General features: G+C 43.0%; 1 pseudogene; it reads right to left on the bottom strand.

Moving 5' to 3' along the window:
* Positions 1-22,174, bottom strand: part of LOC144250635 (arylsulfatase D-like) — a 54,706-nt pseudogene that overhangs the window by 5,946 nt on the left and 26,586 nt on the right.

Genomic DNA, 22,174 nt, shown 5'->3' with positions numbered 1-22,174 from the left:
CAGGATGGGCCCATCACACAGAGTGATCTGGGCCAGTGTACCAGTAGGACCAAGGCTAAAGAACCTTGTCAGTCCTTCCATCCATCCATCCACTCACCCACCCACCCATCCTCTATTCAACCATCCATACATACATACATACATTCATCCATTCATCCATTTGCCCATCCACACACCCATCTGCCTGCCCATCCACCCACTCATCCATCCATCCACCCACCAAGCCACCCATCCATCCATCCATCCACTCATCCACCAATTTATCCATCCATCCACCCACCCACCTATCCACCCATCCACCCATCTATCCATCCACCCACCCACCATCCACCCATCCACCCATCTATCCATCTATCCATCCACACACCAACCCACCCACCATCCACCCATCCATCCATCCATCTACCCAGGCAACCATCTATCCATCCATCCACCCATCTATCCATCCATCCATCCATCCATCCATCCAGGCAATCATCTATTCATCTACCCATCTATCCATCCACCCACCCACCCACCATCCACCCATTTATCCACCCACCCATCCATCTATCCATCCACTGGATGGGCAGATAGAAAAATGGATGATGCCTGGATGAAAACATGGACAGATGGGTGGGTGGAGGAATGGCTCGTTCATAAATGGATACCTAAGATTCAGGCTGATGGATTTGGGGTAAAATTCTAGTGATTTGCTAACCCTGAGAATAAAGTACTCAGAACTGAGTACAATTTTACAAGCCTGTGTGTAACCCTCTACCCAGTTTAGCCAAAATAAGAAAATAACCACACTCTCTAAGATCCTCTGGCCTCCAAAGACCCCCATTCAGACCTTCTCCTGGCCACCATTTTGGCTCTGGCTCCCCCACACCCCACTAAGACATGCGTTTTTCCCTAGTCTCCAGTCCTACTGGGTTTCTGTGAACACAGGGTATGCGAGTATCTTTTGGACTCACTGCTTTCAAATCCTTTGGGTCTGAACCCAATGATGGCATTGCTGGGTCATATTGTGATTCAATCTTAAGCTTTTGAGGGGCCACTATATTGTTCTGCCAGGGGCCACCTGGAGCCCCAGGAGCTGGAGAGGCAGGAGGAGCCTCCCTGGAGCCCATGTATGGAGCTCAGCCTGGGACTCTGGTCTCAGCCTCCACACTCCAGGGCTGGGGGAGGGGTGGTGGTGCCTGGATTACATTTAAGTCCCTGTGTTTTTGGTTATTTATTACAGCAGCCCCAGAAAAACCCTCAAGTCGTTTGAGAGGGCTAAGACCCTATTTTTACTGTTGGAAAATAGTCATTTTTGATGCTGAGTTCTGCAGTACTAAGAAATTTCATTTGCACTGGTCGATTTTAAGTGAATTATTCCACGAAACTGCACACAACGCAGCACCCCAACACCAAAACCGCACTCTACCTCAGTGTAAGGTTCTCACAGCAACCATCATCCCCGATGCCCAGAGCATCTGCAGGATGTTTGGCTTGGAGGCGTTCGGTGATTTCTGCTCACAGGTCTGCAGAAGCCAACATACAAGGAGGAGAAGCAGGGTGGAGTCCCTACAGAAGAAATAAATGTACAGGATTTGGCATGCAAAGTTTACACCATGCATATGTAGATGTCAGGTGTCTGGTGAGGGATTGAACCGAACTCCTATGATGCCAACTGAGCCCCAAGAAAATTATCCAGTTGTGGGAAGCCTCTGGTTTTGCAGGGAATCCAGCAGCCCAAGAAAAGCAGGGTGTAGTCCCTACTGCTAATGGCCAATCAAGACCAAAGCTGAGAGAGGCCCATTTTCCCCCCTGCACCCAAACTGGAGATTTTCAGCAAGCAATCAGACACTGAGCCCTCCTAATAAGAAAGTTCCCTCCACTTTAACCCCATGCAAACAGCAGAGGTCCCCTCTTTATCCTCTGGGGACACATTCCAAAAATCTCAGAGGATGTTGAAAGTTCAGCTAGTACCTAACCCTATATAGTCTATACTTTTCCAGTATATATAGATGCCTGTCATAACGTATAATTTATAATCTAGGCAGGGCACTAGCAGGACCAGACTCACAGGGACACTAGGATTTTAAACCACAGATGGGGGATTCAAAGCAACCCCAGAGACGCAGTGCAGCCGGTAGAGAAGAGAGTCCCTGAGCCTCTGAACAGGGGGCCAGGCGCCCCACCGCCCCAGCGACTACTAGGAGCTTCACTGATGGGTCCTGGGCTCCACCCGCCCCAGGACCCAGAGGGACTCAGCTATCCTGGACGCGCTGGGGGTGGGGCAACCTGGGAGAGCAGGTGCGCGGAGTCACTGTGACGTCACAATGTGGGGGGAGGGTACCCAGAGGAAAGTGGAGGGGGCTGCCATAGATCTTCTGCACCCTGGGGCTGGGGGACTGGAGGCCGGTCCCACTGCTGGAGGATTGGGCCACGCAAGGGCGCAGTGGGCAGACTGGAAGACCCACAGCGGGACTGGCTTGTCCTAGCGCTGGGGGGGGGGCAGTTGTGGCGGGGGCGGGGATGAGGAAAAGTCTAGGGTCCGCACCCTGCGGTTTTTAGTTGGCGGTGGGGGAGGGTCATAAGGCCCTGCACAGTTGTGCTGGGGCGGGATGGGGGACTTGGGGGCCTAGAGCAGGGCGGGGTGTGTCCTAGAGTGGGGGTGTGGGCGTGCTGGGGGTGGGCCAGGGACGGGCCTGAGTGTTGGGCACCCCGGAGCTGGGGCTGCTAGGGGGACAGGCCCAGGAGCTGGATGGGGCCTTCCTAGGGGGACACAGGGTGGAGGGCGGTGCAAGGGCGTGTTCTAAAGTGCCCAATGGACTGCAGGGGGCGGAGCAAGGGGGCGTGTCCTAAAGGGGGATGTACTGGGGGTGGAGCAAGGGGCGTGCCTCAGTTTGAGCAGGGAACACATAGCTGAGGCTGGGAGTGGAAGTGCCCAGGAGCCCACCAGGGCCTATCTAGGGGGAGACTAGGCCTTAAGGTGGGGTGGCGCAAGGGGTGTGCCCTAGGATGGGGGGACTGGACATGCTGGGGGCGGGCCTTAGTGTTGGGCACCGCGGAGCTGCTTCAGGGTGGACACTTTTCCCAAGAGCGAAGTGGGGAGTGACTTAGGAGGGGAAGGGGCAGCGCAGGGGTCCAGTGGAGGCCCTAGTGTTGGAGGCACCCTCAGTGCTGGGGGGAGGGGAGAGAGACCCTGAAGCGGGACACCAGTGGCAGTTTCCAGCGGCTCAACCCGGGCCCCTCCTCCTGCTCCGCCCCCTACCTCCTTGTGCGCCCCACCCCAGGGCTGCTTTCTGGGCCACGAAGAGAATGCGCCTGGGGCTGGGTTTTGGTGACTCGCCATTTCTGAGCACCTTGGCTTCCTTTCCAGGGTCTCGCGCTCGTTCCCTCCCCAGGCCTGAGTGGCTCAGTCGCCAGGTCCCGAGTACCTGGCGGTGGCCTAGGCACGTCCCCTGGGCCTGCGAGCGCACCTCTGCGTGGATCCCATGGCTGTTCACTGGCACCAGGGAAGGACCTTGACCCCAGATCTGGGCGCAATCCTGCCTGGGCTGGTGTCTCCGCCCACGGGGCTGCTGGGTGAGCACCTGGACCCTGGTGGCTCACTTCATCCGATTAACCTCCCAACTCTGAGCCAGGGGTGTGGCGCCTGGAAACAGGTTCTCCAGGGTCCCCACCTCCTGGTGAAGCTGGGGCTTCTGCAGCTGCTTATTCTGGATGGGGCACTGTAAGGGTACGGCTAAACGTCGGAGGGAGAGACCACCCAAGAGACTGGCTCCATGCAATTGGCAAAAGGGGATTTATTAAGGATCCATTCCAGCGCTCTGGGACTCTGTGCTCACTGAAGAAGGGAGAGCAGCCCAGAGCCCCACGCAGAGGTTCAAACCGAGCTTAAGTACACTTTTTGGGGAGGGCGGGAAGCTTTGCATACATCAGAACAAATCATCATGAGGCACGGGAAAATTGAACAACAACTCTGAAACGTGATTGGCACAATCATTGGCGGGAACGGGTGGGGCGGGGGTGATTGGTCATTCCTAAGTGGGTTACACATTCAAACTGATTGGTTTGGGCCCTGTGATGAACTGCACAGGGCCCTAGGCTAAAAGGCCAGTAGGGTGTTGTCTTAACTATCTCAGGAATCTAGGTGTAACAGAGGAACTTAATAATACCTAATCTTTTACATTCAAGCTTTCCAGCTTAGAAACTTTACCCTTTCAGCACAAGCAGGATGACTCCCAAGGCAGCCAGGGCAGTTTAGGGAACACCTCCTTTTTTTTTTTTTTTATTCCTTCCAAGGGTCTTGGGACAGCCCCACCCCCCTCATAGAATTGGTGGGAATTCAGCTCCACCAGGTTCCCCATTTGGAATCTCTAGGGGGCTGGGCTCTTGCTCCTTTGTGCACGCAGGGCCTGGGGTGAAGCCAGAATTAAACCAGTCAGTCTAGACAGGGAAAAGGGGTGAGGCCAATTTTGATGAGCCTGGCATGTTGGAGACTGTTCACTGAGGGATTGAAATGTCAATTCCTTCAGTGCCCTTCCTAAACACTTATGGGGAACCTGCCCTTGAGCCAGTCTGCTGTTAAGATAGCTTGTCCCAGGAATTGCCCCTCCATACAGGGAGCTACAAGGTTTTTGATTAATGTGTCCTTGGCTGCTCCATCCTGTCCTCCCCCCTTCAGCTCTTCTCCTTCCCACCTTTTGAGCAGCTCAGGAGCATCCCTGGGCCTAAGGAGCTCTTAATGCTTAATGCTTAAGTGCAGTTAGTGCAGCTGCCACTCTTCAAGACCCGGGTGAAGGGCTTCCCCGCCTAGGCAGCTCTCAATCACCTGTTCAATACAGAGCAGGCATGTTGGGTTCTGCTGAAGCAACTTCCCAATTCTTTTTTTATTCACCCTCATGAATAAAAGCAAATCATTGGCCTCAGCCCACAGGTGAAGGGAGACTGTCCCAAGTCTCCACGGAGTTTCCTACAATGTGAGGATGAAGAGGAGCAAGGAAGAGGCACATGTGCTTGAAAAAGAGTCAAGAAGTTTAAAAAAACCCAGAAAGTGACTTGTTCATTGGACACGGGTTAGCAAGGCAGTGAGATTTGAGGGTGCGGGTAATTAAACATATTTAAGCCATTGAAATGTTTATATCATTCTTCATGTGGGAGGAGAAACGTTTTCTTCAGAAGTAGATCTGAAGTGGAATTTGAGGACAAGTGGTCAAATGTTTAGTCACAGCATTCAGCAGAAATCCTGGGGCAGGAAACACAGAAAATAGGAAGAGTTTGCAGCCCATTCACAAATGCACCCTGTGGCTGGGCAGAGAGACGCAGTGCTTTGACGGACAGCTGAACTCCCAGAGTCCAAGTTCACATTCAGGATGTGACTCCTATTTCCTACTTGGATTCTGAATTCTTTTCTTTCTGTTATTATTGTTTTCTACATTAAATTTGCTCTGAGTGATGATTGATTCAAGACTCCCACTATAATCTTAACTGCTTTCTGCTTGCTCAATGACCTTCTATGAATCTTCATGATTTCATTTAAATACTTTGGAATTATTTCCCAAGTACTAGATACTGTTTTTATACAAAAATGTACAATGAACTTTTGAAAAGATTTTTTATTGATTCTAATTAGTTACACAGGACAGCAGAATGCATTTGGTCACATTCTACATAGGTGGATTATACCTCCTCATTCTTCTGGTTGCACATGATATAGAGTTACACAGGTCATGAAGTCATATATGTAAGAGGGTAATGACATCTGATTTCTTTTACTTTCAATCTACCTCCATAGCCCCTCCCCTTTTTTCACTCTCCTCTGTCTAATCCAAAGTTCCTCTATTCTTCCCAAGAACCTCACCCTTATTGTGAATTAGATCTGCATATTTGAGAAGACATCTGACCTCTGATTTCTTGGGACTGGCTTATTTCCCTTAGCATAGTATTCTCCATTTCCTTGTATTTGCTAGCAAATGCCATCATGTCGTTCTTCTTTTAGGCTGAATAGTATTCCATTCTGTATATATGCCAAAATTTCTTTATCCATTCATCTGTTGAAGGGCACAGAGATCAGAGATCCTCTGACCTTTGTTACAAAATGCCACTGAGTCTGAAAAATCAGCCTGTAACTCAGAGCAAAGCCTGTCCAAGGAAGGGGGCATGACCCTTGTCCTTGAAAATGCCCACAGAGCACTGCTAGGCATAAGCCCACCCTGCTGAGTTGTTTGTATGCAAATAACAGGAGATATCAGCTGTGCCAGGTGTCCCTGACTCAGTCTAGATGGGGACCCATAGCTACCCCCTAGCAGCCACCAATCAGCATGAGACACGGAAAATACCTGGGATGCCAGATGACCCTCCCAGTAGTTTATAGTGGTTGATAACATGTTGTGAAACCATGTAGTTCAGCACCTAAAACCATCGTGGCCTAAACCAACCAGTTCAAATGAATCCCCCTCTGTACTAATCAATCACCCCTACCCAACTTGTTCCCACCAGTGAATGTGCTAATCATGTTTTAGAGTTGTTTTATGATTTTCCCTCGGTGTGTGATGATTTGCCAAGAGATGCTATGATGTATGTGAAGTCCCTGCCTTCCCCAAAGAGTGTATAAAACTGCTGCAAACCCTGGGCTACGGGCCTCTCAGCATCACCAGTTGCTGGATGCACATGGGGGACCGAATTAGCTCCCAATAAACACTTCTTTGCTGCTTACATGGATCTTGGTCTCTGGTGGTCTTTTGAGGGTCCTGAATTTGAGCCTAACATGTCTAGGGAAGATAATTGTAATAAACTTCAATTGGGCATGAATTTTGTTAAATCTTTGTGAATTCTATAATTGTTTTGTAAAAGTCAAATAAATTCTTATAAATATATTTTTTAAATTTCCCAAAAAGTAAAAGAAAACAGTACACCACAAATTGACATAAGGATTCAGTGCATTCTTCAAACTTGGAGAGAAATTGACAAGTTCCCTAAAACCCACATCAATTTGTGAAGAAAACCAAAACTATGATCCACTCTTTCAAATAAATGGCAAAACTCTGTGGTTCAGCACAGTGACATCAGTTCTTACTGAAAAACTACAGTGAACAAACCACAAAGTCCTAGCCTGAGATTGGATTCTAATAAACCTATGGGAGTATTTGAAGATGGAATCATGTACTGTAAGGGTCCGGCGGAGCGTCGGAGGGAGAGACCACACAAGAGACTGGCCTCATGCAATTGGCAAAAGGGGATTTATTGGGGATCCATTCCAGCGCGCTGGGGCTCCATGCTCACTCAAGAAGGGAGAGCACCCCAGAGCCCAGAGCAGAGATCAAGCAGAGCTTAAGTACACTTTCTGGAGAGGGCGGTGGGCTTTGCATACATCAGAACAAATCATCATGAGGCATGGGAAAATTGAACAACAACTCTGAGACATGATTAGCACATTCATTGGCTGGAACAGGTCAGGCGGGCGTGATTGGTCATTCCTAAGCGGGGTGGGGGGTGGGGGGGTGGGGGGGGTGGGGGGGTGTGTGGGGGGGTGGGGGTACACATTCAAACTGATTGGTTTGGGCCCTGTGACAAACTGCACAGGGCCCTAGGTTAAATGGCCAGTAGGGCGTTGTCTTAACTATCTCAGGAATTTCAGGTTCTGGGTGTAACAGAGGAACTGAATCATTAACATTTTAATCATTAACATTTTAATTCAAGCTTTCCAGCTTAGAAATTTTACCCTTTCAGCACACAACTGTGAACAATTCATTATAGTGAATGTATAGTCCCAATGCATTGTTGATGATTACACTTTTAAATCTGTTAGTAGGTTTTCGGTTCTTGTTGTTTTTTCTTTAATATTATTGTATATTTTACACTTTTCCTTTTTTTTTCTTTTTATGTGGCAGTGAGGATTGAACCCAGTTTCTCTCAAGCACTAGGCAAGCACTCTTCCACTGAGCCACAACCCCAGTCTCTGTCCTCTGTATTCTTAGCCTTTTGTTAATAAATCAGTGATGCTGATGTTTATGAAGAACTTGATTTTGCAGACTGCGGATTTCCTGATTGTGGTTTCATCAACACTTTCTCTGTTACCTACTGTTGAGAGCCACAGCTGAAGGGGCCCCAGCAAACTTTCAGACTGCCAGCTGATGATTGGCTCACAGCGGCCCCAGCAACTTCTCGCTGATTGTCTCCTCTGCAGTGATGTTCATTGGGCTGTTTGCCCGCCCTTTCAGCCTATGGAGCTGCTCATTCGGGGACTTTTTGGGCTCCGCCCACGTGACCCAGCCAATCGGCCTCAAGAGCAGGAGAAGTGGGGGAGGTTGAGATGCTTGTAGGAAGTGGGTGGAGGCTGTTGGGCTCTGAAGGTTTTTCCTGAGGAGCTTTTTTGTTTGGCCTGTGTGGTTCTAAAAATAAAGTTTGTTTCTTTTGACAAGTGGCTCCTGAATTGTGCCCAGCCAGACTGCGGTGTTTGGTGGGCCGCACGGGGAATGACTGAGGGTAAGTGATAAGGTAAACTGCTTGCCCCTGAGGGCAGGGTGAGAGGATGGGTAGCCATTTTAAGATTCTTCTTTTGTTTTTCTTCACTTTTGTTTTAAGTTGCCTGTCCCTGGAGATGAGTGAGAAGGAAGAAAAACCGCTCACATCTGAGGAAAAACTATTTACGTCTGAGGAACAGATAGGGAGAAAGGACGGATGCACATTTCAGGAGGATAGAAAGGCTATAATGATTTTTTGTTGTTACATTTTTATTTCATTCTATCATGGTTTTGTTTGGCGTCATCTTGTTGGGTTGTATTATAGTAGAAATATGGGATCAGAAATTAGTAAAATACAAACTGAAAGAGTGTTAAGTAAATTGTTAGAGGAAGGAGGCATCCCAGTAAAATCAAGAGCAGTCAGAACATACGTTGATACAATACAAAAATATAGCCCATGGCTTTTTAAGGAGGAGTTGTTTAATATCTCAGAGTGGAACCATCATGGTGAAGATTTAAAAAGAATAGAAAAGGAAAGCCCAGGGACTCTGCCAGTTGGCACATTGCCATTGTGGATGTTCGTATCTTGTTTGCTTAGTCCAAAGGCCTCTTAAACTAGTTGGAGAAAGAAAGTGTAAAGCAGAAAAAGCCATCAGGGGGAAAGTTACAACAGGAGACTGCTACTAACACCTTTCTATCACCAGAGGACTTAAGTGACCAACCAACAAGGCCACCTCCATATGCTGGGAGGACCCCAACCTCCGCAGTAGATAGTTGGGATCCTGAGACAGGATCTCAAATATTAACATGCTCTGTATTTGAGGCAGGAGAGCAGCGAATTCACCATGCTTTAAATTTCAAAAAAGTGAAGCAGCTAAAAGAGGCTGTAACAACCTATGGTCCTCAAGCACCCTTCACTGTAAGCATGGTCAAATCGATTACCAAGTTGAACATGACGCCAGCAGATTGGGCTAATATGTATAAATCTGTGCTAAATAAAGGTCAATATCTGTTATGGAAGGTTGCCAATGAGGAATTTTGCAAGGAGACGGCTAGGCAAAATGCAGCAGCTGGTTATCCTCAGAGAAATCTAGATATGTTGTTAGGAAAGGGATCTTATGAGGATCCGCAGCAACAAATTGCATATGATCCTGGTGTATACGCACAAATTGCTGCAGATGCAGTTAGGGCATGGAAGACATTAAAAGGGCATGGAGGTTTACAAGGTCAATTATCTAAGGTAATACAAGGAGCTAATGAATCTTATGCTGAATTTGTAGATAGGCTTATTCAAACAGCTACCAGAATTTTTGGGAATACAGAACAAGCAATGCCATTAATAAAACAACTGGCCTATGAGCAAGAGAATCATTGGTGCAGAGAAGTCATTAGACCATTGGAAATATGAAGATTTAAACACGTATATTAAATTATGTAGAGTCATTAATGAACAAGGGCAAGTCATGGCAGCTGCAGTGAAACAGGCTTTAGATGCCAGGACAAGAACATGCTACAATTGGGAACAAACAGGACATTTTAAAAGGAATTGCCCCATAGGAGGAGGGTTTAACAAAAGTATGTATCAAAGGAGTAGAATACGGGGTATTTGCCCCCAATGCTGTAGAGGAAAATGTTGGGCTAATGAATGCCGTTCTCAAACCACCATAGAGGGTACTCCAATATCAAAAAATGAACAAGGACCAGGTGTTTATCCACGATATCATGGAGAAACGCATCGGGCTCCATTGCCAAAAAATGGACAGGGAGGCCCAATGCTCCGGGGCCCCAAACCACAAATATACGGAGCACTGGAGGAGCCCAGAAACCCCATCAGGGTGGTGCCCAGGACACATTGTCCATCAGATCCTTCATCAGACAAACCAGAGGGAAGGCAGGGTTGGACATCTGCACCTCCGTCAGATCAGTACTAACTCCAGAGATGGGAGTTCAAATAATTCCCAAAGGGGTGAAAGGACCTCTTCCCAAAGGAACAGTAGGCTTATTATTGGGATGCAGCTCTTCTACTCTAAAAGGACTTTTGATAAGTCCTGGGGTAATTGATCCCGATTATGAAGGTGAAATAAAAATTATAGCCAGTTCTCCAAAGGGTATATCAGTAATTTCACCAGGAGACAGAATAGCACAGTTACCAATAATACCCAGCCTACATGATACATTTTCCAGTCCTACTGTAGAAAGAGGTTCCAAGGGATTAGGCTCCACAGGTGTAGATTGGGCTATGCTTTCTTTAAATTTAGATTCTCACCCCATGCTAAAACTAAATATTCAAGGACATGAATTTAATGGGCTACTGGATACAGGGGCAGACCTTAGCATCATCTCTCATCATGAATGGCCAAAACATTGGCCATTATAACAAGCCACTCAAACACTTCGAGGCCTAGGAGTGGCGACTAATCCCCATAGAAGTGCAATGGTATTAGATTGAAAGGATCCTGAAGGATGTGAAGGAACTATACAGCCATATGTATTGGATCATCTTCCAGTAAATTTGAGGGGACTAGATGTCCTAGATCAGTTAGGTTTGACATTAACAAATAACATCAACAAAAATGCACGCACTATTATGACTAGACAAGGTTTTAGGAAAGGAAAAAGATTAGAAAAACAAGAACAAGATATAGCAGCACCAATACAAATAGATCAAGCAACGGACAGACATGGGTTGGATTTTCAGAAAGGGCCACTGAGACAATAAAAATTACTTGGAAATCAGAAAGACCAGTATGATTCCTCAGTGGCCCCTGACTAAAGAAAAGATACAAGCAGCCCATGACCTTGTCAAACAACAATTAGCGGAAGGAGATATACAACCTTCTGTATCTCCCCATAATACTCCCATTTTTGTCATCAAAAAGAAATCTGGTAAATGGAGATTATTGCAAGATTTAAGAGTCATGAATAATGAGATGGTTATTATGGAACCTGCTCAATTGGGGATTCCTCAATTGTCTGCTTTGCCAAAAACTTGGTATGTCTTATTTATAGATATTAAAGATTGTTTTTTTTTTCAATTCCAATTCATCTTGAGGATAATCCACGTTTTGCATTTACTATCCCTGCACTGAATCATGAAGGTCCTGATCAGAGATATGAGTGGAAAGAACTCCCTCAAGGGATGGCTAACAGCCCAAGTATGTGTCAAATTTATGTTAACAAAGTAATCCAGCCACTTAGAAATCAAAATCCTGAACTACAAGTATTTCACTATATGAATGATGTATTATTAGCACACAAAGCTAAAAACACATTGTTAGAATGTTATGCCACACTCACAAACTTATTAAAAAATTATAATCTAGAGATAGCAATAGATAAAGTACAATTAAATTTTCCAATTAATTATTTTGGAGTTCTATTATCCTCAACCATGGTCCATACACCAAAAATTCAAAGATGAGTAGATCAACTCAAATCACTTAATGACTTTCAAAAGATATTAGGAGACATAAATTGGATAAGGCCTTATCTAGGTATACCAACAGGAGAGCTGGGACCTTTATTTGATATCCTAAAAGGTCCATCAGATCCAAATTCACCCCAAATGTTAACGCCTGAAGCAAGAAAGGCATTAAAAATCATTGAAACATATATGGAAAATATGCATTTGGATAGAATTGATATAAATTTGCCTTTATTATTTATTGCACTACCAACAAAAAATATTCCTACAGGAGTATTTTGGCAAGAAGGTCCATTATTATGGATACATTTATCTTATTCTCCTAACACTATTCTTACTAGGTATCCTGAGGCTGCAGGACAATTAATACTCAAAGGAATATAAGCAGCAAAGGGAGTGTTTGGAATTTCTCCCAATAAAATTATTACTCCATATAATATGAATCAAATTGATGAGTTAGCCAATGAGTTAAATATTTGGGCAATAATCATGTGCAAATCTAATGTTTCATTTGATAACCACTTACCATCTAATCCTTTATTGTCTTTTTGGTCATTGCATCCTATAATTTTTCAAAAAATGACAGGAAAAACACGTATCATGAATGCTCCAAATATATTCACTGATGGGTCAAATAATGGTACAGCAGCAATAGTTACACCTGATAAAACTTTTACATTTTTAGTACCCAAACAATCAGCTCAAAAGGTAGAGCTTAATGCAGTATTACAAGCTTTTGTGATGTTTAAAGATTCGGTATTTAATTTATTTTCCGATAGTCCATATAGTTAATGCTATAGTATCCCTTGAAGATGCTGGTAGGATTTCACCTTCCTCTACTTTTTCTCTTTGCTTTCCACTATACAAAGTCTAATCTGGGACAGAAAAGATTCATTCTTTACAGGACATATCAGGGCACATACAGGATTTCTTGGAGCCCTTAGTTTGGGCAATGATTTAGCAGATAAAACTACACGTGACATACATATTTTCTCTACACTAGAAGAAGCTATAAATTTTCATAAAAAGTTCCATGTCAATGCTAATACTTTACAAAAGCATTTTAAAATAACTAAGGAACAAGCTAGACAAATAATAAAACAATGTCAAAATTGTGTAACCGTTTTACAACAAGTTAATCTTGGAGTCAATCCTAGAGGACTGATACCTAACCATATTTGGCAGATGGACGTCACACACTTGCCAGAATTTGAAAAATTAAAATATTTGCATGTTACAGTTGATATTTCTTCTGGATTTTTGATGGGCTCCCTTCATGCCGGAGAAAAAAGGAAAGATGTTATAGCTCATTGCTTACAAAATTTTGCCACTGTGGGCATTCCAAAATAGTTAAAAACAGATAATGCCCCTGGTTATACTTCTACCTCTTTTAAACAATTTTTGCCAACATTTGGCATTACTCATATAACAGGAATCCCATACAATCCACAGGGACAAGGCATAGTTGAAAGAGCTCATCAAACTATTAAAATGTACTTATTAAAGCAAAAAGAAGGAATTGGGAAGGGGTATATATTCCCCAAAGTAAAACTTAAAATAACCCTTTTTACTCTAAACTTTTAAAATTTGGATTCATCAGGGTTTAGTGCTGCAGAAAGGCATATGTGTCCAAAAAAATGTAGATAAGCCCAAGGTACTTTGGAAGGATATTCTAACAGGACAATGGAAAGGTCCTGACCCAGTAATTGTCTGGAGTCCGGGGGTCTGTATATGTGTTTCCACAGGGAGAACAGCAGCCGATTTGGATTCCAGAGAGATTAACTAAAGTGATTTCTTTCTTTCTTTCTTTCTTTCTTTCTTTCTTTCTTTCTTTCTTTCTTTCTTTCTTTCTTTCTTTTTTTAGAGAGAGAGTGAGAGAGAATTTTTTAATATTTATTTTTTAGTTCTCGGCGGACATAACATTTTTTGTTATGCTGAGGATCGAACCCGGGCTGCACGCATGCCAGGCGAGTGCGCTACTGCTTGAGCCACATCCCCAGCCCTAACTAAAGCAATTTCTACAGACCAAAAAGAAGATGATTTGGTTCAAATCCATAAGAGCTGATATCCAGAACTCCAGTTTGGCTACCCTTACATCTTTGACAGAACCAGGATGCTCTTTTCAATATCTATTTTATTATTGCCCTTTCCCACATCATGAAGTTCTATTTTGTTTTTGAGCTCATACAGACCTAGGTTAATGTTTTGCTGATCAGTTCTATTTTTTGACTATAGAGTTTTTAAACATTGCAATGGAGATTTCACCTGTAAAATGTTATAAGGCCTTTACTTGTTATATGTTGTGTGCACACTTGTGTTTTATGTTGTATGTTTGTATGTACGTATGTGCATATATCATATATGATGAGTGCTCATGAAAAAATGGATCCAAATATTTTTTCAACGTGATTTAAAAGTTTTATTTTAAATTGGGTAAACAACTGTTGAGGATTGTTTTAATATGTGAACAAAAAAGGAGATTAACAGATCTGTTTACTTTCACCTTTTCTTTTCATTATATTTAATAATTCTCTTCAAGATAATGTAAATTGTTAAGAAAATTGTTTTCTTTTAGTGCCTTCTGGAATGTTACATAATGTTTTCTTTAGCCATTATTGCCAGAATTCCTATCTTCATCCCAGTGCCAGTAAAGACAATGTAAATTGTTAAGAAAATTGTTTTCTTTTAGTGCCTTCTGGAATGTTACATAATTTTTTCTTTAGCCATTATTGCCAGAATTCCTATCTTCATTCCAGTGCCGGTGAAGACAAAGATAAAACCAATCTACAGCTTCTGCAATAGCCATCACTGAACTGATTGCAGAACTTCCCTGGACTATGTATCACTTGTATGCATTGTGAACTATCTGTTGGGGCAGTGACTTGTGGTAGCGTTGGGGTATTTTTGCTGATGATGTCATCGGTGGTACAATTTTTCCAAAAGGAACCGTCAATTGGCTTGGTGTATCTTCCTCCCTTCTGCTTGTCATGATCATTCAGCTAAAATTTGGGGGCCAACAGAGGTGAGGCAAAGAACCTCACCACCCCCGATGGTACAAAGACCTCTCCACAGGTGTGTCTCTATGCTGGACCAGTAGTCAGTGACGGGTAAGATCCAATTGCAATGGTACCAACCTAAGATAAAGGGTAAGGACCATATGTACTATTGGACAACCTAAGGCAGGCACAGTCCCTAAGCCACATGCTTGTTGTTTAAACAGAGAGGGGGAGATGTTGAGAGCCACAGCCGAAGGGGCCCCAGCAAACTTTCAGACTGCCAGCTGATGATTGGCTCACAGCGGCCCCAGGAACTTCTTGCTGATTGGCTCCTCTGCGGTGATGGTCATTGGGATGTTTGCCCACCCTTTCAGTCTATGGAGCTGCTAATTGGGGGACTTTTTTGGCTCCACCCACGTGACCCAGCCAATCGGCCTCAAGAGCAGGAGGAGTGGGGGAGGTTGAGAGGCTTGTGGGAAGCTGGTGGTGGGAGTTGGGCTCCGAAGGTTTTTCCTAAGGAGATTTTTTGTTTGGAGTGTGCGGTTCTAAAAGTGAAGTTCGTTTTCTTTTGACAAGTGGCTCCTGAATTGTGCCCAGCCAGACTGTGGCAAACTACCTGTGGTTAATTTAGGTTTACCTTGCTCTTCTTTCTCTATGTTTTCTGAAGCGGCAGTTTCATTGGTTGCTTTTAGCTGTTCTTTTCTGAAATGTGTGTTGGATGACTTAGATACCAATACAGAGCCACCGCTGGTGTTCTCAATGAATTTCCTATGATGGACTTTTACATTTTTTTCTTTCAAAATGGTCATCTTTTTTCTTGAGTCACCTCTTTGTCCTGTGTCTGTTCAGAGCCCTGTGTTTCATGTCCCCTTCCCTGGAGGCTTTTCAGCTCCTTCTGATCTGATTTCTGGTTTAGCTCTCATGTTCTTTGAGCATACATGGGATTTCACTGGAGGTGCACTTGTAGGGGTGTGGTTTATGTCCTGTGGAGTGTTGCTGTGACCCTGAGAACTCAGTGTGCTTCCCTTTTGGTTGAAGGTCCATGAAGCCCTCCTGTCTGCATCATTGTCATGACAGATTTGGGCTGATTTCTCTGAGGGTAATTGTGGGTTCTTCATTGTTTGGGGTGGTTCTGTATGGTTTCAGTCCTTGAGTATGCTTCTGTGTAAGTGGCAGGGACATTTTCTTTGTCTGTTCCATCACTGTGCAGACAACATAGCATGCTTCCAGATGTGAATGGTGGCCTCTTTCACACAGAGATTGTGTGGGATAGTTCAGAATTCTGGGCTACAAACTTGTTGCTTTACCACACTCTGGAAGAGCTTCTGCCTTAGGTTTGTTTGCACCACCATTGCTACAGGCACGATGAATCTCTTTCACAAGAGACAACCATTGCAAATGTGGCCCACCCTTGATCAAAATGTCCTTGAGCAGAACATTGGTATGTGTCTCATGACTGTATATTATGGTAGTGAACCGGCTGCTGTTAAGAAGAGTTTGACAATCATTGGATATCCATTGTTGCTGTGAGACTTAGAAAAGTAGTGCCTGCTGTTTATTAAGAAGATTGTTCTGAGAGTTATAAAACTTTGTAGGGCTGTTGTTTGGACAAGGTGACATTTTTGTTTTTTTTTTCTTTTTAAAGAGAGGGAGAGAGAAGAGAATTTTTTTAATATTTGTTTTTTAGTATTCGGCAGACACAACATCTTTGTTTGTATGCGGTGCTGAGGATCGAACCCGGGCCGCACGCATGCCAGGCCAGCGTGCTAATGATTGAGCCACATATCCAGCCCATGGTGACATTTTTGGGTCATAGAGTTATTTCTAAGACACGTCCCATCTTTCCACTTACCCCATTCTGCTTTGACAGTAACCACAAGAAATTATCAAATTGCTGTGTTTATTAAAAAATACATTAAATTAATCAAATAGAGAACTCATGTTTGTTTTGTTCATTTAATAGTAAGCTGGTTGACTAAATTTGTCCTGGAGTAAAGCACCTGCAAACTTCTAGTTGTTCTTAGTGTAATCACACAGAATGAGCTCAACCTCCAGTTAACACATTGTGACCACCTGTGTGAAATATTGTCTAAATGTTGTCTATGAAGGAATCTCCTTAGTGACCCCATGCCCAGAGGGTGGGAGTGGGGGCTGGCTCTAGGCATTTCCTTAAGTATGGAACAATAGACTTTCAGAGGAAACAAGACATCAGTAAATACCATGTTGCCTATATTAACCTTGTAGGTACAGGGAGCCACTGTAGTTGGCAGAATCTCTCTCAAATGCTTAGTTTCATGATTCCTGAATTTTTCTACTCATCACCTTTCTTTTCTAAAGATAAGTACTATCAGAAGTGCTTATATTAGCTCTGTACCACACAGGACATTTCTAGGACATGTAATAGAGGTGCAACCATTAAAGAAGTTAGGAGTGATCTGGGAGCCTGTCTTCCTTCCTGTGAACTCACCAAAGGAAGGGTATAAATCACTATGATGTTTGCCTTCTGGGTAGCCAATATCTGGTGTTGGAATGGGTATAAGAAATTGAGTGCAGTAAAGATTTGATGGACCAAATCATGGAATTAATCTGGAGGCCAGGGAATCATGTGAACATCATGCATGTTGAGTGCAGATTTCTCATGCTGTCATTCTCTCCTGGCCTCCACTATACATTTGAGGGATATTTCAGATCTCAGTGACCTTTGAGGATGTGGCTGTGAACTTCAACAAGGAGAAGTGGGATTTTCTGGGTGCTTCCCAGAAGAACCTTTACAGAGATGTGATGATGGAAGTCCTCAGAAACCTGGCTTCTATAGGTAATAATGATGGTTTTAAAATTAATCAAATAGAGAACTCGTGTTTATTTTGGTCATTTATGTAGAAGGTGAAAAGGAAATCAGTTGATGAATTATTGAAGTATAAATGGCACCTACAGTTTGGCAAAACATTTCTAACTTTTAAATATTCATAAAGATTGTTATGTTCTCCCATTTTAGGAAACAAGTGGGAAGACAACACCACTGAAGATCAGATTGAAAACTCTGGAAGCAACCTAAGGTAACTGTACCCACAAGAGGAATTCGTGAGGGAATCTGAGAACTGTCATATAATTTTTAAAGCAAACCAACCGAAGAAGTATGCATAATTTGAAATGTATTTATTCTTATAATATTTTTACCAGAAATATATACTTATCTATAACAGGAATTCAGTCTTTTCAAAGTATTTGACATGCAAAAAGTACTATGAAATTGCACATGTGAATATGACTATGTGAATAATAGCCATAGAGAAGCTGTGTTGCAAAGGATTGTTTCCTTTCAATCTCTTTATTTTCAGGCAACTTTAACAAGTCAGAAAATCTAGCCTTTATGTGATGTTGGTAGAAATGTAAAGACCTATAAATAAATAGAAAACTGTGAATGAGTTAGGAATCATTTATGTGCTGGTCACCTCCTCTTCAAAGAAGTCCTATGGTAAACTTCAAACTTTCCCCACAGAATAGTGTGGGGAAACCTTCCAATCGATTCCAATTCTTAATCAAACAAAGAAAAGTATTAATAGAGTAAATCCATGTGACTTCATTATGTGTGCAAAAGATTTCATATGTCCTTCATTCCTTCATAGGCACATCACATCTCACACTGGACACAAAGACTATAAGCATGAGGAATGTGAAGAGAAGCCATGTGAATTTAAACAATATAGGAAATCTCTGGTTTCTCTCAAAAGTGTTCACACACAAATGTTGTTACAAACTGGAGATAGACCATATGAAAGTACAGTATCTGGGAAAGTCATCAGTTGTTCCAATGACATTCAAAGACATGAAGAAACTCATACTGGGTGTCAACCCTATGAATGTCAAAAATGTGGTGAAGCCTCTTCTTCTCTCCCAGGTGTTCACAGACATATGATAACACACAGTGGAGGTAAACCTTTGCAATGTGAGGTATGTGGGAAAGCCTTTCATTTCTCCTCTTTATTTAGAATACATGAAAGAACTCATTCTGGAGAGAAACTCTATGAATGTAAACTGGATGGTCGAACGTTTATTTCACACACAAGTCTTCGAAAGCACAGGATCACACACAGGGGGAATGCACATTTCATATGTAAGGTATGTGGGAAAGACTTTGCTTATCCCAGATTACTTAGAATACATCAGAAAACACTTACTTGAGAGAAGCCCTATGAATGTAAGCAGTGTGGCAAAGCCTTTGCTAGATCTGGTGGCCTTCACACACATGGAAGAACTCATACTGCAGAGAAGCCCTATGTATGTAAGCACTGTGGCAAAGCCTTTGCTAGATCTTATGACCTTCACACACATGGAAGAATTCATACTAGAGAGAAGCCCTATGTATGTAAGCAGTGTGCAAAAGCCTTTGCTACATCCCGTCAGCTTCATGCACATGGAAGAACACATACTGGAGAGAAGCCTTATGAATGCAAACAATGTGGAAAAGCCTTTGCTACATCCACTCACCTTCATGCACATGGAAGAAATAATACTGGAGAGAAGCCCTATGAATATAAACAATGTGGAAAAGCCTTTGCTTTTTCCCATCAGCTTCATGTACATGGAAGAACATATACTAGAAAGAAACCCTTTGGATGTCAACAATGTGGAAAAACATTTGCTTCACCCCGTCATCTTCACATACATGGAAGAATGCATACCGGAGAAAAGCCCTATGAATGTGAACAATGTGGAAAAGCCTTTAGTTTTGCCTCTTCCCTTCGGATACATAAACGAACTCATACTGGAGAGAAGCCCTATGAATGTAAGCAGTGTGGGAAAGCCTTCATTCAGTCCTCTCACCTTCACTCACATGAACAATCTCATACTGGAGAGAAGCCCTATGATTGTAAGTGTGGCAAAGCCTTTGCTAGATCTTGTGACCTTAACATTCATGAAAGAACTCATACTGGAGAGAAGCCCTATGTATGTAAGCAGTGTGGCAAAGCCTTTGCTGCATCCCATCAGCTTCATAAACATGGAAGAACACATACTGGAGAGAAGCCCTATGAATGCAAACAATGTGGAAAAGCCTTCACTCAGTCCTCTTACCTTCACTCACATGAACAAATTCATACTGGAGAGAAGCCAGTGTGATGGTTTTTTAACACACACTACATGACCAAAGGCTTGGTAAAGAGCATCCCATTCTGATGTCCTAATATAGCGTCTCTCCCTTCTCCAGCAAATAATCTTAAATAAGCTTCTCAAGAGACCTTCACCATAATTTTCTTTCAACAGAATGTCAGGAAATGATTTTGCAAAGATCTCAATGTGGGTTATAACACAGACTTCTGCTTTTGTGGCAAAGCTTGGAAGACCTCTGACCAAACTTACAATTGGTACACAAAGCACTTTCTGTGAAGTAATCAAAACAACAACAACAACAAAAAAAAACCTTTATATATACCCCTACAAAAAATATAAACCTCAAGGTTTGTCCCACAGGATGTAAATAAAGATCAATGAAATTCCAAGCAGTGAACCAAAAAATTTTAAGTGATACCCCTCAGAACCTAATCAATGTGCTCCTGGAACATTCCTTGGGTGTCTAGCCTCATGTGCCCTACATCACTAATAAAGCTACAGCCTCCAATCAGGTGATATTGTGCAGTAGTTGCTGTGGAGTGGGATGTTTCTGCTCAGGCTAAATGATTCAGTTACTTGTCCCAAGGATTCAAAGCCTCCTGAGCAAAACCTCACCCACAACCTAATCAGGTGTCATGGATCATGTGTGATCATTGGTAAGAGTTCCTTACATACTTGTGTCCAAATGTTGAAGTTTGCCAACACGCCAAAGATGGGTTGATTGTCACTGCTATCTCTGTTCCAGCCTTTTGCTGTGTCTTAGTGCTCATTTGGAAAGGAAGGCCAAAAGAGTGTGCTGTGGCCCTTCTGTTTTTGATAAATACAGCATAAGCCATCCAGTAAAACTTCATCTTTAAAAGATAGCTTTGAAGGATTCCCAGGATTTCCAAAAACTTTCTTTGCAGCCAATGAGTCAGTGTGGCAATTTCCTAGTTTTACAACTTTGATTTAAAATAAATATTGGATAGAGGTGTGTGAGCACTTGACGCAGTCAGGACTTCTTTGTAATAAATCCATTTTCCAAAGGCAGTAGTTGCAGGCTTGCTCCTGAGCAGTGTGAATTCAGCTGTCCTGGGGTGTGGACATTGTTTGTAGGAGTTCAGTCTTGGTGAGTACATCAGTGTAGGAATCAGACTCCTAGAAGGGCTATAGAATCTCCTGACAGGACCTGCCTGTCCCTTTTGGACAATAGTGTTGTCATGTGAGCTGGCAGGTGGATGGCTATCTTCTGATGGATTTGGGGTTGTAGCTGAGCAAATAGTGAGAATGTACAATGATTAGATGAGAATTAAAATATTGTTTGTCATACTAAAGACATAATTTGGGGGCCAAACATAATAACAAGTAACGTCTTGGACCTTGAACCACGTATTTTTGTTCATGTATGCATTTTCTTACAAAGTTTTGTAGTGTGATGCTTATGTGGAACAAACTGAGATAAAGATGGAGAGGTTTTTTTAATGGTACAGAGTACTAGAAGTTTTAAAGACTTGCATCAGGCTTAGATTCCACTATTTTTCAAATTTTATGAAAGACTCTGAAATTATCAAAATTCTTGAGAATCCCCAGGTGCTGTGGCATACACCTGAAATACCAGTGGCTCAAGATTCTGAGGAAGGAGGATTGTGACTTTTTTTAAAGAGAAAGAATTTTTAAATATTTATTTACTTTTTAGTTTTCAGTGGACACAACATCTTTATTTAATTTTAATGTGGTGCTGAGGATTGAACCCAGCACCCCACGCATGCCAGGTGAGCACGCTACCATTTGAGCCACATCCCCAGCCCATCTTTTCATTTTTTAAAAAAATTATATATATATATATATATATATATATATATATATATATATATATATATATATTTTTTTTCCCCTAATAATCAAACCTAGTGCCTCCCACATGCTAGGCACATTGTCAACCACTGAGCCACAACCTTAGCCCAAGGGTTGTGATTTGAAAGGTGGCCTCCCTGGATAACAAGGAGTAAAGAACTCAGTGAGACCTTGTCTCTAATAAGTAACTCAAATAATAAATAAAAAAGAAGTCTTGGAGGTGGCTCAGTGGTTGAGTGCCACCGAGTTCAATTCCCAGTATCCCCAAGAAAAATGCATTAGAAACCAAGTTTTAATAAACCTTATGATGGTTGGATGGGCTTGTCCATTATATTGTTTTCTTCTTTGGATTCTCAGGCATGGTTTGTTAATTC

Source organism: Urocitellus parryii, chromosome 16 (genome assembly GCF_045843805.1).
Source record: "Urocitellus parryii isolate mUroPar1 chromosome 16, mUroPar1.hap1, whole genome shotgun sequence".
Classification (NCBI taxonomy): domain Eukaryota; kingdom Metazoa; phylum Chordata; class Mammalia; order Rodentia; family Sciuridae; genus Urocitellus; species Urocitellus parryii.
Note: the sequence above shows the minus strand (reverse complement) of the source record. Positions and strands in the feature narration are given on the sequence as shown.